Here is a 14,758-nt window from a genome sequence, read left to right as displayed (position 1 = left end):
TGGGCTACATCTGCAGACGGTTCCATGGTATCAAGAGGCCACTTCAAGAAACCTGTGACGAGGTGTCCCAAACTTTCTCCTGGCAAGTGTCATGGGGAAGACCAGCAACTTAATCCGGAAAGGAAACCATCTGGCACTTAAGAAGCTGTGTGCCCAGAGAAAGGTGTAGTGCAAGCTGCTCCTTCACATAAAGCTGTCCTGGACTTAATGGATAAAATATCTAGACGTTGATTGGTCATGTAGCTCTAGACTGCACAGTAATGTGGAATTCACAGGAACAGTATAGGGATGGAGGGTAAAGGATGTAAACACGGAAGTGCTCAGCAAAACAGAGAGTCAGCACACATTATCTAATGCCTTTGCCTTCAGTGCAGGGAGAAAAGTAAGACCCGCTGAACCATCTAATTCTGGATATTACAGCAAAGAAACAAATGTCTTCAGGAATAGTAAAGCAGGGACCAGAGAGATGGCTCAGTGGTTAACATCCAGTTGCTCTTCCAAAGGTCCTGAGTTTAATTCCCAGCTCACAACCATCCACATTCAGGCAATGTGACTTATGAAAATTATATAAAAGTATTGTATATTTTTTAAATTCTTAAAAGAGACTATAGAAATTATGGTCTGTCTACCACAAAATGATAATGCACTTGACACTTGTACAAAAGATGCAAGAATACAATTCCATTCTTTTCAGGGGAAAATAACTTTTCACTTAACATATAAGACATGCTTATACATACAAGACCACAAGGAATAGAGAAAACGTTGTTCAGAGTAGAAGAAATTTAATGTTTTCCACCATCATCTTAAAGTTGTACTTTTCCTCCATTATTTCAAAAGTGGTATGCTTTGGGGCTGAGGGATAGTTCACTCAGTAAAGTGTTTGCTGTGAGTTCAGATACTCAGCAATCACCTGTAACCTCAGGATGAGGGAGGTTGACACAGTCCACTTCCCTGGGGCTCACTGGTCGGCCAGCATAACTGGATCAGTGAGATCCAGTTACAGTGACAGTCTTTGCATCGCAAAAATAAAGTGATGTACGATCAAGGACAATTATCACCCATGTCTGGCCCACACACACATGTAGACACATATTCGTGCCACCCACTTGAGCATGTCCATATATGTACACCAAACATACACACACACACACACACACACACACACACACACACACCACATGCTAACCTGCCTGAAAATGAAAAGAGCTAAATATCTTTTCCCCTATCCCATCATATTACGCGACTATTGAGCAGTGTTACATTTTACTCCAATTTTTAGAAGTACACATCATTTAGCATGTAAACCTAAATGTATCTGCATGTGTTTCATTTATTCACCATTGGTTCCGACACATATTTCCTTCTGTTTACAATCCCCTTCTTGCTGAAGTATATAATTTCCTAATATTTCTGTAAGAATTTATAAACACAAGCTATCTCATTTTGAACATCTGAATTTCAGTTTGAATTTTGACTTTGCTCTTAATTGTTTACTTAATAGAGCATGTAAAGTGGGGACTTAATTTCCCTCAAAAGTATGGAATTGTATCCTGGCATGTTTTGTGCATGTTGAGATTACTACGATTCATTGGTAGACAGACTATAATTTCTCTAACTTCTTTTGTGAACATTAAAAATATACTTTGGTTTTCTAAGTTTTTCTTCAACCTGTGTGATATGTATTTTTTTTAGTTAAGCTATTAAGAGCTGTCTGTTTCTTGAAAACCAGAGATTCTTGGTTTCCTTCTGTGGTGGTGTGAATAAAAACAGCCCCCATAGACTCATATATTTGAACAATAGTTATCAGGGAGGGGTGGAACTACTTGACAGGAATTAGGAGGCGTGGCCTTATTGATGGCGGTGTGCCATTAGGTCTGCGAGGTTTCAAAAGAGCAAGCCAGGCCCCATGGCTGTCTCTCTTCCTGCTGTCTGTGGATCTAGATGTAGAACTCTCAGATATTTTCTCAAGCCTGCTTGTGTGCTACCACGCTCCCCACCATGAAGATAAGGGACTAAACATTTGGAATTGTAAGTAAGCCCCAATTAGACGTTTTCTTTTATACCTTGGTCATGGTGTCTGCTTACAGAAGGAGAACACTGACTAACACACCTTCCCTTTTCAGAAGTTTGCTTCTCTCCATCTGTCTGTCATTCTGGAGAGAATGTTGATGCTAATAGGTATCTCTTGGGTTCTCCTTCCAGCCTCCACATCTTTCTGCAATACTGTTTTGGGAGTTAATAGCTGAACTGATAACTAATTGGGAAATCATATGCATAAGCATGTTAGATAATGTGTTATCAGCCTTTGTTAATTCACTCATTTTCTGTGGTACCTAGGATGTGTCATAGTTCCCCCTCCCCCCCCAGTGGCTTATCCTTTCAAATGGTCTGCTTCATTCTTCACAGATGGGTCTTCTCTTCTAGATGTCGTCCTCATCATTTTTAAAAATTTACTTACACCTTTGATCACTTAAAACCAACTTGTCTTCACAGGTTGTCATATTTTTATTGGTTTTGTACTGAATTGTCCTGTTTGCTGAGATTCCATGCTCAAAGGAAGGCCTATTTGCTTTAAGTCTTAGATGTTGACTATCTTTGTAGGAATCATTTCTGAAGTATGTGCCAAAGTTCTAAGTTGTGACATTGTCATTATAGGTGAATTAATGTTTACCTCCATCTTCTATGGTCTCTCAACCAAATTTTTCAGTAGCTCCTTGACTCTAGTTTCTTTACCAAGTATGCCATGTGAATTCCATCCCATATTCCATATATTATTGGCTTAGATATCTCACAGATAATTCATTTTCAACTTTGACATGTAGTAAGTAGACTCCTGCCTTTTGTTTTTTCTTGCCAAATCACGAGTGTAACATGAAAACTTCTCTCTGCAAGCCCTCACAAGTTTGTGTTGTTGTTGCTGTTTTGGTTTGGGGTTTTGTTTTGTTGCTGATTCTGTTTGTTTGTTTGCTTCTTCGTTTGTTTAGATATGGCTAACCTGGAATTTACTGTGTAGACTAAACTGGTTTCAGGCTTAAGAGATCCCCCTCTCTGCCTTCAGAGTGATGGGATTAAAAGTGTTCACCACCATACCCAGACCCAGGCTCTTACCTTTAAATTGGAAATGTACCATTGCATTTCCCTGTAACCAAAATATATGACTCAACCCCTGCCTTATTTGCCAACACTTTATTATTGGCTTGAACCTCCATCACAAACCCAGATAATATCTAGATGGGGCCATTTGACATTAGTTCCCATTCTGGCTTCAATGACTCTCTTCATTCCCCAATAATATATGGCCTCTATTTTCTCAAATTTAGATAGGGGTATGCATATTTTGTGGTTATTGTATCTATTCAGAAATAATCATTGTGTGGGACAATGAGTAGGAGAGGCTAATCCACCATGTGTTTAGTTAGAAACCTCAGTGTCACTGTGGAATTACTTGGCTCTGTTGACTTCATCTGTGTCCTCTATTTGTTCCTTTTTTAATTTTCAGTTACATAGATCAATAGATCACCTTGGTTGTTTTTGAAAACTGTACTCTTGGATCTGTGATGACATTTGCTTATTGTCTGAACATGCCAAAATCCTAAGGGAATATCACGCTGTACACATGGAGACACACATTAGCAACTTGGGAAAGTGACAAGGCATTAAGCAGAGTGTATGAAGTCTAGGAATATCCCACTTACCAGGAAAGTCTGTTTCTATGTTACCGGCTTTCTTTTTGGAAACATAATTTCATGGATTCAAACTTGAGGCAGCATTTCTTTTGACTTGGCAGCAGTGGTTCTTGCTGCCTTTATCTTATAAAAGGGCACTTTTGGAATACATAAGAAATTATTCTAACTACCAGACTTGCTTTCTACGATCAAATCTCCAGAAATGGATATTCTTTCCATACCAGACGTTACCTGGTCAAATGTTACTCACCAGCCCATATGTAATGAGAAACCTTTCTTTCCTTCTTTTTCTCTTTCCTTTCTGTCTTTCTGTCCTTCCTTCTTTCCTTTCCATGATGCGTGTGTGTGTGTGTGTGTGTGTGTGCGTGTGTGTGTGTGTGTGTGCGTGCTTGTGTGTGTGTGTGTGTGTGTGTGTGTGTGTGTGTGTGTGTAGGGTAGAATTATGAACTATAAAACTGAGGTGACAGGAAGGTGCTAGGAGAAATGTTCAAAACATTGATGTGATTTATGAACATGTGGCAAGCAGATGTGGTGGAGTAACGGGGACCCTCATCTCCTTCTATAAATTCGAGTCACATTTGTGTCTTTCTTACAACAACACCACCCTCGGGTTCATAATATGCTTTATTAAAATTCTCCACAGGGCATATGGGTGATTAATAATTGTTGATGACAGAAATTTGGTTTGGGTAAGCTGTATAGTGAAAGATAAATACAACAGGGCTATTTTAACCTCTGTATATTATACTTATTAAAGTGAGGCTTCTCTGTAAGATGGCCTGTGTTGAGATTATGTGTGATTAATGGAAACGTCACCAACGACCCTGGTTCTGGAAAACCTCTTAAAATCTCTTTTGTTGTAATCATCACTTGAGTTTCATTTGTCACTAGGGAAAATCATTTTTAGTTAAAAAATCCAATCAAGAGTAGTTAAAACAAAGTATATATCGACTAGCTAACAAGGAATAAAATACAAACAAAGCCATATATAGTTATTAGATGTAAAAAAACTATTTTGAAAACCCACAGACAGGAAAACATTGGAATATTTGGTTTTGATTCTCTTTCCATCTATGATGTCTGAAATCTTTAGATTAGCCATTCTTTGTACCTTTCTTAGGAAAACAAGCATTCTGCAATTAGTAGAGTAGTTATAGTATTGTTTGGAAAAAATAATAAAACCATTTAAGAAAACGTTGCATCCACATAGCAAGATATTCTAGCAGTACAAATGTATATATAGAAAAGAACTGTGTTCTCTCTTATCTTTCCCAAGTCCTCAATATCACTAGTTGTGATGCAACTACTGTTATAAATGAACATTCTAAGAGCTCATTGTTTTTCAAGTGGGACTACTGACACATACTGTAAATTGCATTTAGCCTTCTGTATTTCTCCCAGTGAACTGAGAGTCATTTGTAACACTGACAGTTACACTATAATCATGAAGTTCTCACTTCTCTCAAGTAATCTATTTTGGGCATTTTGAAAACGTTTAAAAGAAAAAGACAATCAAAACGATGCTGTATGCATCATGTTTACTGATGCGGTGGGCTATGCTCTGGTGGAGACTCTGTGAGGCAGGTCTGAGGGAACATGCTGGAGACTCTTCAATTTCTAAACGCCTCTATTTGTCCCAAGTAAAAGTTCAGCTAACAGTTGTCTGCAGGACACAAAGAATGAGTGCTAGCTGGGGGCCTCCTGCAAAGCAGACAGAAATCAGCATGGGGCCATTCCGTGCTTAATGTGTAAGTTTAAGTGAGAAAAAGAACCAGGGCCAAGCTATACTTCATGGCCTCATGTTTCAACCAAACAGGGAAAGTATAAACACAGTAACAGTAACAAAACCTTTTTTTTTTAACTCACAGCAACTGTGTCAGAATGCTTTTGAAAAATCAATGCAGAAGTTAGGCTTACCACCTTTAGAATTTGGAGGCAACAATTCTGATGTCTAGATGGAAGTGTATTGTTTATGTCAGATAACTTCCCTTCCCTTAATTCTGGAGTCTAGATGGAAGTGTATTGATTATGTCAGATAACTTCCCTTCCCTTTGTTCAGGTCATGGCTTACCCCTCCAGCAGTAATGACTAGGAACTCAGCTCTACAATGTATTCTTAAAAAATGTGTAGAGTGTTGCCCTTCAAGAAAAAAGAAATACCCACCTCTCTCCTTTTCTTTCTCTCTTTGGAGTATTTGGTCCTCAGTTTGAAGCTGACCTAAGGCATTTTGATTTGAGTATCTTGACTTCTTCCCCCACACACACACCTTGGTGGTTGAACAATTGAAGAAAGATTTACAGTTCCTGGAGTACTTTGGGGGTTTGGTTTTTGAAACTCATAACACTTGGAATATGGAGCTTGAGTAACAGCTAGTGATTTTTAAAACATGGAATTTGTCCAGTTATAAGTAAATGTCCAGCCTGACATATTTTCAGAAATATAAGTTACAACCAATGAAGAAGCAGGATTTTATTTTTCAAATTAGAAATCAATTTGGCATTTTAAAGTAGACCCCCCCCCCCAAGGAAAGTTGACCTTCCCAGTTGCAATGGTTCTCAGATGCCTCCTTATCGTGGAGTAGCTCCCTGCAGGTATATTGCCAGGTCTTACCTACTGAGACAGAGACAGAGAGAGAGAGAGAGAGAGAGAGAGAGAGAGAGAGAGAGAGAGAGAGAGAGAGAGAGAGAGACAGAGAGACAGAGAGAGAGAGAGACAGAGAGAGACAGAGAGATCATCTTGTATATCTTTCTAGAACAAAAGATAGTGTTACCTTAATTCAGACTTTCAAGAATAATATCTTGCAATCCATCAATATAGCATTCTTGAATTACCAGTTTACCTTATGCCGACTCTCAGCTAACAAACAAAATAATGCCTGAAGTTTTTTATCTCTCTTAGAACTAGTGAGTATCAAAGAAATAAGTAAGACAAAGTAGCATTTTTAGTGAGGGAAACGGAGCAGCTAGATAGCTAAACATTGAAACGAGGTTTCTATCTCATCTGATGCGAAGGTCTTGTCATCTATCATATGACTGAAGGTGTAGCTTCTTTTAGCTAGTGTATAAATAAGTTCTTGGTACTGTTGTGCCCAAATTCTGAATCCCAAAATCACCAAGAGGCCCATTTCGATGCAAAAGCAAAGAGTCTTTTATTAAAGTTATTTAATGAGCTAACCCATTAGCTTGGGCCCTTCACCCCGCCACTATGGCAGATGGCTGGAGAAAGACCCCAAGAGCAACCTGGAGGCAGGGACCTTAAAGGGCAGCGTAAGGGGAGTGTCTAGGGGGTATGCAACAGTCTCAGGATTGGTGTGCTTTCAAGTTTGGACGACCCGCCCTGTGTTGATTGGTCAACTGGTTGTTATGGCCCATAGACCCTCTCAGGGCGGTTGCTATGCTCTGTACGTCACTGTTGTGCACTGTCCATAAAGCACACCCAGAGTCATAAAGCACAGCCCGCCAGCTAACTTCTGATTGGTTTCTTGCCACAAGGAGGGCATCTGACCTCCCAGTGACCAGGACAGGAGCGGCAAGGTCATGCAAGCACATGTTAGCCTGTAATGGCCGCTAAAATGGGGGACAGGTCACTACAGTACTACAGGTACAAAGAATGTAAATATTTATCTTAGTTTGGGTTTCTATTGCTGTGAAGAGGTACCATGACCAAGGCAACACTTACAAAGGGAAACATTTAATTGGGAGTGGCTTACTGTTTCAGAGGTTTAGTTCATTATCATCATAGCAGGGCATGGCAGTGTGCCGACATGATGCTTGAGAAAGAGCTGAGAGTTCTACATCTTGAACCACAGGCAGCAGCAGTCTGTGCCCTGGGTATGGCTTGAGCATATATCAGACCTCAAAGCCCACCTACACAGTGACACACTTCCTCCAATAAGGGCCACACCTACTCCAACAAAATTACACATCTATTAAGTACTACACCCTATGGGCAAGCATTCAAACACTTAAGTCTGTGGGTACCATACCTATTCAAACCACCATATTGCACTCCTTGGCTCCCATAGGGTTATAGACATCTCATAATGCAAACTATACTAAGTCCTACTTCCCAAGTTCCCAAAGTCTATCACAGTCTCAGCAATGTTTAAAAATCCAAGGTTCAAAGATCTCTTCTGAGATTCATGCAATCTCTTAATTGTAATTCCCTATAAAACAAAATTCAAAAAAGCATATCACATACTTCCAACACATAATGGCACAGGATATGAATTAGCATTACAAAATGGAGGAAAAGGAGGAGAGTGAGGAAATACCCAATCAAGCAAGAAAGAAAACCAGCTGGGAAGACTCCAAACTCTACATCTTCATGTCTGGTGTCAAAGCATTCTCCCGGCTCTCCAACTCCTTTCAGCTTTGTTGACTGCACCATCTTTCTCTTGGGCTGGCTCCGCTCCCTCAGGAGATATCCCACAGCTCTGGCATCTCTAGAATTTTGGGGTCTCCAAGGCAATCTAAGCTTCACCTAGTTCACAGCTTCACAAAGTGGCCTCTCTAGACCTCCAGTCAGGGACACCCTTGACATATGCCTGGTCTCAGCAGCTATCCTTAGTTTATAGAGGAAGATTCCATAGCCCCCTTTATTGTATCCTTGACTAAAAGCCAGAACCATGTGGCCAAACCTGCCAAGTTCTGCTGCTTGCTGGGGCTGGATCATGGCTCGCTCATTGATTACATCTTCACCCGCTTTCTGTTTTCAGTGGTTTCCCTCACTGCCTAAACCTGGCTAGCCTGGAACTTGTTCAGTAGCAGGCTGGCATCTAACTCAGAAATCAGCCAGCCTCCACATCTGGAGAGCCAGGAGTAAAGATGTGCAGCTTGCCCTAAGCCTTTCTTTACACAAGTTGGAAGCTTAGCTGGGAGGGATCTTGCCCTGAGGTCACCACTCCCTTTATCCTGTTTTTTTCTTTTCAATCTGTTAATCTCCTTGAACACAGGTTTAGCCAGATTTTTCTTTGGGCCGCCAGCTCACAAATAATGACATGGAGACTTCTTGTTAACTATGAAAGCGCTGCCTATAGCTTAGGCTTGCTCCTGACTCGCCCTTGTAACAAATGAGCCCATTTGTATTAACCTGTGTTCTATCAACCGTGGCGTTACCCCTCTTCCATCTTGTACCTCCTGTGTACTCTCTGTGCCTCCAGTCATCTTCCTCGTGCCTGGGCTCCTCCCCCTCTTCCTTTCTCTCCCCAGAAATCCCGCCTATGCCTCCTGCTTAGCAATTGACCTTTCAGTGTTTTCATAACACCAGTCACAGAAATACACCTTCACGCTGTGCGCAACTATCCCGCACACAGGACTTAGCTTCATTCCACTCCCCGGTGCCCCTGTTTCCTCAGTCTGTGTAGTCTGCATGTTTCCTTGCTCAGCTTGCTCCTTTTCATTATAGCTCTTCATTAGAATTAACACCAAAAGCCACAAGACAGAGACTGTACTAGACTGCCTTCAGATTTCCTCTGCCAAGGGAATCAATCCGAAACTCAAAGAGCAGCCACATTCTTAGCCAAAATATCACAAGAACCATTCATTTCTAGGCAGCACAGTCAAATTCTTCTCCTCTGAAACACCTTCACCCAGGCCCGCACGGTTCAGAGCAGCCTCAGCACCACTGTCCTCCAAGCTCTTACTAGTATGGCCCATGACGCCCCACTTAAAGCATTCAGCTGCTTGTCTAATCTAAACTTCCAAGTCTACACTCCTCCAAAGAAAAGCATAGTCAAGCAGGTCTATCACAGCACTACCCCAGTCCCTGGTACCAACTTCTATCTCAGAGTTTCTATTGCTGTGAAGAGACATCAGGAACCATGACAACTCTTATAAAGGAAAGCTTTTGATTAGGGGTGGCTTACAGTTTCCGAGGTTGAGTCCGTTATCATCATGTGGGATATGGCAGTGTGCCGATGGGCATGGTGATTCAGAAGCTGGGAGTCCTATATCTTGATCTGCTGGCAGCAAAAGGAGTCTGTGCCACTGGGTGTGACTTGAACACCTATCAGACCACAAAGCCTACCTCCACAGTAACACACTTGCTCCAACAAGGTCAGACCTACTCCAACAAGGCCACACCTCCTATGCTAATACTGCTACTCCCTGTGGCCAAGCATTTAAGCACCTAAGTCTATGGGGGCCATATCTATTCAAACCACCACAATATTCCAAAGAAAATAAATGACAATGTGAAGAAGATACAGTATCCGTGCCTTTTAGTTGGTTATATTGGTAGAGGAAGAACAGCTACCTAACAGAATACTATTCAACACAGCTATAGACAGAGAGAGGGAAAGAGAGCTTGCCACCTGGAGAGGAACTAGAAGTGACATAAAGTGTGCTAGATGCTGGCATTCACAAGTGTGGTTCGTGGGTAGGCACGATTAGGATCTTAAGAAAGTAGAGAACACAGGTATTTGGAATGAAAAAGTATAGCCTGGCCCCTGTCAAAAACTCTCTCTGTGTCACATTAAGAATCTTGTTTTTTGTGGGGTGATGGTGTCACACGCCTTTGATCCCAGCACTCAGGAGGCAGAGGCAGGCGGATCTCTGTGAGTTCGAGGCCAGCCTGGTCTACAAGAGCTAGTTCCAGGACAGCCTCGAAAACAATACAGAAAAACCTTGTCTGGAAAAACCAAAAAAAAAAAAAAAAAAAGAATCTTGTTTTTGTTTTCACTTCAGGATGTTCAAACAGAAAAATCAACATGATTAGGCTTGTGTTTATACAAAAACCAGGAGAACAAGACTCCAGTGAGGAAAAGCAAACAGAGGCCCCTAAGAAGAGGAAACGGAAGATAAGTGGTCCTGCGGTGGAGAGGAGAGGACATCAAGTCCCTCCATCCCTAGGCAAGACTGTGCTAGTCCCCACGCTCATCACTCCCTCCCAACAAGTTCTCTCTCACTCAAGCTGCTGTGCGGTTTGCAAAGTTCCCATTTATCTCCTTTAAAAAGTATGATTTAAAGACTTGAGAAAACTCTAACACCTGATGTACTGAGCATCCCCAAGCCTGCTATTAGTTCAGGAAAGGAAACATTGGCACTGCTGGAGGCCTTGGCTTGCATGTGGAGGTCAGAGTACAGCTTGCAGGAGTCCATTCTCTTCTCCCAGCCTCTGGGCTCTGGAGATGTGTCTTGGGTCATCAGACTTGACAACAAGTGCCACCTCACCCACTCAGTTTCACTACTTAAACATGCCAAGACTTATTAATCGTCATAAATAGATGTATCCATTCTTATACTTGAGGTTTTGATAAAAATTTTGTCTCCGTCACTTTCTACCAAGGAGGTTTCTTTTTTTAAGTACAGATACAAGAACAAAATTCCTGACTGTACATTTTTTTTCCAAATTCATTAGATACTGATAAATTGTTCTCCAATGGGGTTATAACAGCAAGCTAAATTTTACAGTAAATTGAAAAAATAAAAATTAGCAAAGTAAAAGCTCTTAAACTTCATCAGTACTCAATATTGACAGATTTTCAATATTTTAAGCCATCTTTACTTTTCGTCTGGAGACGGGACATCCCTGGGAGGACTTCAACTAGAAGGGTGAAATTTTATGACATGGCTACTATGTGGAAAATAGATGTGTGTGAGAACACGTGTGCCTCTGTGTCATATGTGTTTCTTGTGCCTGTCCTTTGGCTTGCTTTCTTTTTTTTTTTTTTTTTTTTTTTGGTTTTACGAGACAGGGTTTCTCTGTATTGTTTTGGAGGCTGTCCGTCCAGCCCGGCCTCGAACTCACAGAGATCCGCCTGCCTCTGCCTCCCGAGTGCTGGGATTAAAGGCGTGCGCCACCACCGCCCGGCTTGGCTTGCTTTCTTCTGTTTGTTATGCCCTTGCTTTATCTTATTTGGCTTTATTGTAGTTCTCAGACATCTGTTCATTTTCTGAGGACAGAGAGAAAGACTGTGCATCCAGACAGGAAGGGAAAGGGAGAGGAACTGGGAGAGGCTGGGAAGAAGAAAACATTATCAGGATGTATTGTGTTGAAAAAAATTATTTTAAAAAAAGAGCCTAGATGCTATGAGCCTAAGAGATAGAAGCCATGCTGACAGTTAAGTGGCTACTGTATACCCTATTCAGCCCCCAGGAGAATTCAACCCCCTGGTTGTACAACCGAAGGGGGAAAGTCTTCCAAGTCTAATAAGGGATAATCCTTGTCATTGTCACTACTTTGTGACTATTGAAAATGATGTTTCTCATTTGGGTCCCCCTTTTCCTTTGGTTTCTAAGTAGCTTAGAGTCAAATGAGAGCCTCTAGCTTTTGTTTTTTGTTTGTCTTAGTTTGGTTTGGCTTTGAGCACTGGTGACTGGCTAGTTCATAGCTACTCCTTCCATTGTTCAAAGCGGCAACCTAAATGCTCAGTTATGTACAAAGGGGAATGGTGGGTGACTAGGTGATCCAGTTCCGCGCATCTGACTCTAAAAGAAAAAGCAAAACTAAAATACATGAACACAAACATCCACCTGATCACTCCTGCACCAGGAAATGGACAGGACTTTTTAAATGTATTATGGGTCCTGGCCTCACATCTTGCTTAATTTCATTTATTCATTCATTAACTTATTTTACCACCCCATCCTAAAGCTAATTGGATCTCCAATTTCACCATAATTTCATTTCAACACAATACACTGGACGTATCTTTAAATAAAGAAGTAATTATTTGATTTTCAAATACTTTCCGGAGACCTGAAAATGTTCTATCACAGTAATATGAAAGAGAAGGCCTACTCTGAAAGTTCTGTTTTATAAATAGAGTCCTAATATTTTAGACAAGCTCTTCCTTTGTAAGTATGCCTCAGTGACACTCTAATTGCAAGTCCATTTCTCCCAAAGACAATTCAGTAACCATTCCATCAAACCATCTTTGCCCCCCTTGGAATCATCTCCAAAATAGCACATACTAGCATGTAGTACCTTTCTTCCCACAGTCACCAGCATGCATTGTCAGAGCTGTTGAATTTAGGAACAACAGATGTCCACATGAATAAAGGACTTTGGGGACATCGAGGGTCCCGCCTTTTTTCTTTGTTTCTTTGCCTCCCAGTGAGAAAAACCAAGGTTAGGCAGAAAATGTGAGTGAGATGGAACACACCTAACCATTCACCTACCTCAGACCTCGCTCTTTCTGTTCTTACGTGTGTGTGTGTGCGCGCGTGTGTGTGTGCGTGTGTGTGTGCATGTGTGTGTGTGATGTAGTGTAGGCGTGTGCCTGTTTACATCCATACGGATGCTAGCTGTTAGGGTCTTCCTGTTTAGCTCGGCGTCTTATGTTTGATGCACATCTCTCACAGAACCTGGAGCTCACTGATTGGCTAGACTGACTGAGCAGCAGCTCCGACTGTCTGCCTGTTTACATCCTACCAGAACTAGGATCACTGGGATCAGGGACGCGTGTAGCCACGTCACCTTCTTTGCGGGGTTGTTGAGGATCTGAATTCAGGTCCTCATCATAATCTGCATGGAGTCATTTTATGTACTCTCCCCCGTCCCTCGTGCTTTGTTTATCATATTCATTTCTTCACTCCACGGGATTCCGAGTGACATGGGGGGACGAACGGGCTCTAAAAATGTGTATCTTCATCTTTCAAAGGTCTGGACTAGCAGAGAGAACACAGTTGATCGTGCTTCGAGTAACCCATCAAAAGCGTTTAAAGAGCCCATCCTACCTCAATTACCAGGAAATAAAACCTCAACAAACTCAACCGCAGTTGACACTTCATGTTGGTCAGCGCCTTGAACTGGAAATTAGTCAAGTTTCTTCCACTCCTCTTTTTATAAGAAACGGTCGTTTTAAGCGTACAATAAAAGCAATAATGTTGCTTGAGGAGTGTTTGCCTCTCTTGTCATGCTAAAGGGACACATTGAATTTGATTTAATGACAACAACGACTCCAACTCCCGTAAGACTGTTTGCCAATTGTTTTCTAAGGTCCGTAGCAAGAATAGAATAGAGCTTGCACCAAAGGAAGCAGCAGAAATCCCCAGAGAAGCACAGACCACCACCCAACAAGGAGCCTGTAGCCACATTTCGATGCTAAACTTGTGAGGGTACTGTTTTCCCTTGAGCCACCAGAATGCCAGTCTAGAGAAATTTTAAGGGTCAGTTTTAAAGCTCTGCAATAGAGATAATTAAGTGTGGTGTCAACATTTCATATTTTAAATGGCATTTTCACAAGAGGAACTTAATGACCACCGAATAGAAGTCCTCAAGATTTTGCTCTGCCTGGATTCAGCCTCGCCCCACACTTTCTGCCCCCAGTTTCTTAAGTCAGTTGGCACTTTGAGAGCCCCAAAAGCATTCCCTTGGCAACTTCTGGTTTTCCTCAGAGTACTATTCATGTGATGTTGATGATAGATACTCATTAGACATACCGAACTGTGTAAGAGTCACGGTTATAAAACAATGGACAAAGAACAGTCTCAAGAAAAGAGACGAAATGGGAGTTGAAAAATAGATGGTTTACCTGCCCCAATCCTGCTCTTCCAATACAATGCATGTTGGAAACAAGAAGAGTAGGAAAAAGGAAGGGTAAAAAGAGTCTAGAAAGAGTCAGAAAGGATAGCCTCATTATGTTTCTCCAAACGTAGAAGATAATTGCACAGCCATCTTTAGGAGTTCCAAGCAACTATTGGAAAGGAAACAGATTAGTGTTTGCTCTTGGATTCTCCCTTCTTCCCATTGCAGCCAAAGCTAGTAGTGTTACTAATCCCATTTTTGAGGATGCATAGATCTCTGTGAATTCCAGGGGAACTTGGTATACGTAGTGAGTTCCAATACAATACGGGCTACACAGTGGGAGTCTCTGTCTGTCTGTCTATCTATCTATCTATCTATCTATCTATCTATCTATCTATCTATCTTTCTATATCTATATCTATATATATATATGTATGTAGATTTATGTATATAATTTAAAAATAGAGCACCTACTGTTGTAGGTGATGATCTAAGAATTTAGCATACATTAATTCAGTCCTGAGTCCAGTTCTATAGGCCTCTTGGCCATTCTGTCACTCTCAGTTGAGTCTTTGTAATAATTCTGATAAAAAGATAAT

The 14,758-nt window shown here is 41.3% G+C and overlaps 1 long non-coding RNA gene across 1 annotated transcript in view; it reads left to right on the top strand.

Moving 5' to 3' along the window:
- Positions 1-13,527, top strand: part of LOC121133687 — an 81,756-nt gene extending 68,229 nt beyond the window's left edge. Inside the window, exon 7 of the long non-coding RNA XR_005870645.1 lies at positions 13,294-13,527. This is a non-coding gene — a long non-coding RNA (uncharacterized LOC121133687). The remainder of the gene's footprint in view (positions 1-13,293) is intronic.
- The last annotated feature ends 1,231 nt before the right edge of the window (positions 13,528-14,758 follow it).

This window comes from Mesocricetus auratus, unplaced genomic scaffold (genome assembly GCF_017639785.1).
Source record: "Mesocricetus auratus isolate SY011 unplaced genomic scaffold, BCM_Maur_2.0 Super-Scaffold_100023, whole genome shotgun sequence".
Lineage (NCBI taxonomy): Eukaryota > Metazoa > Chordata > Mammalia > Rodentia > Cricetidae > Mesocricetus > Mesocricetus auratus.
This window is presented reverse-complemented; position numbering and strand designations above follow the sequence as displayed.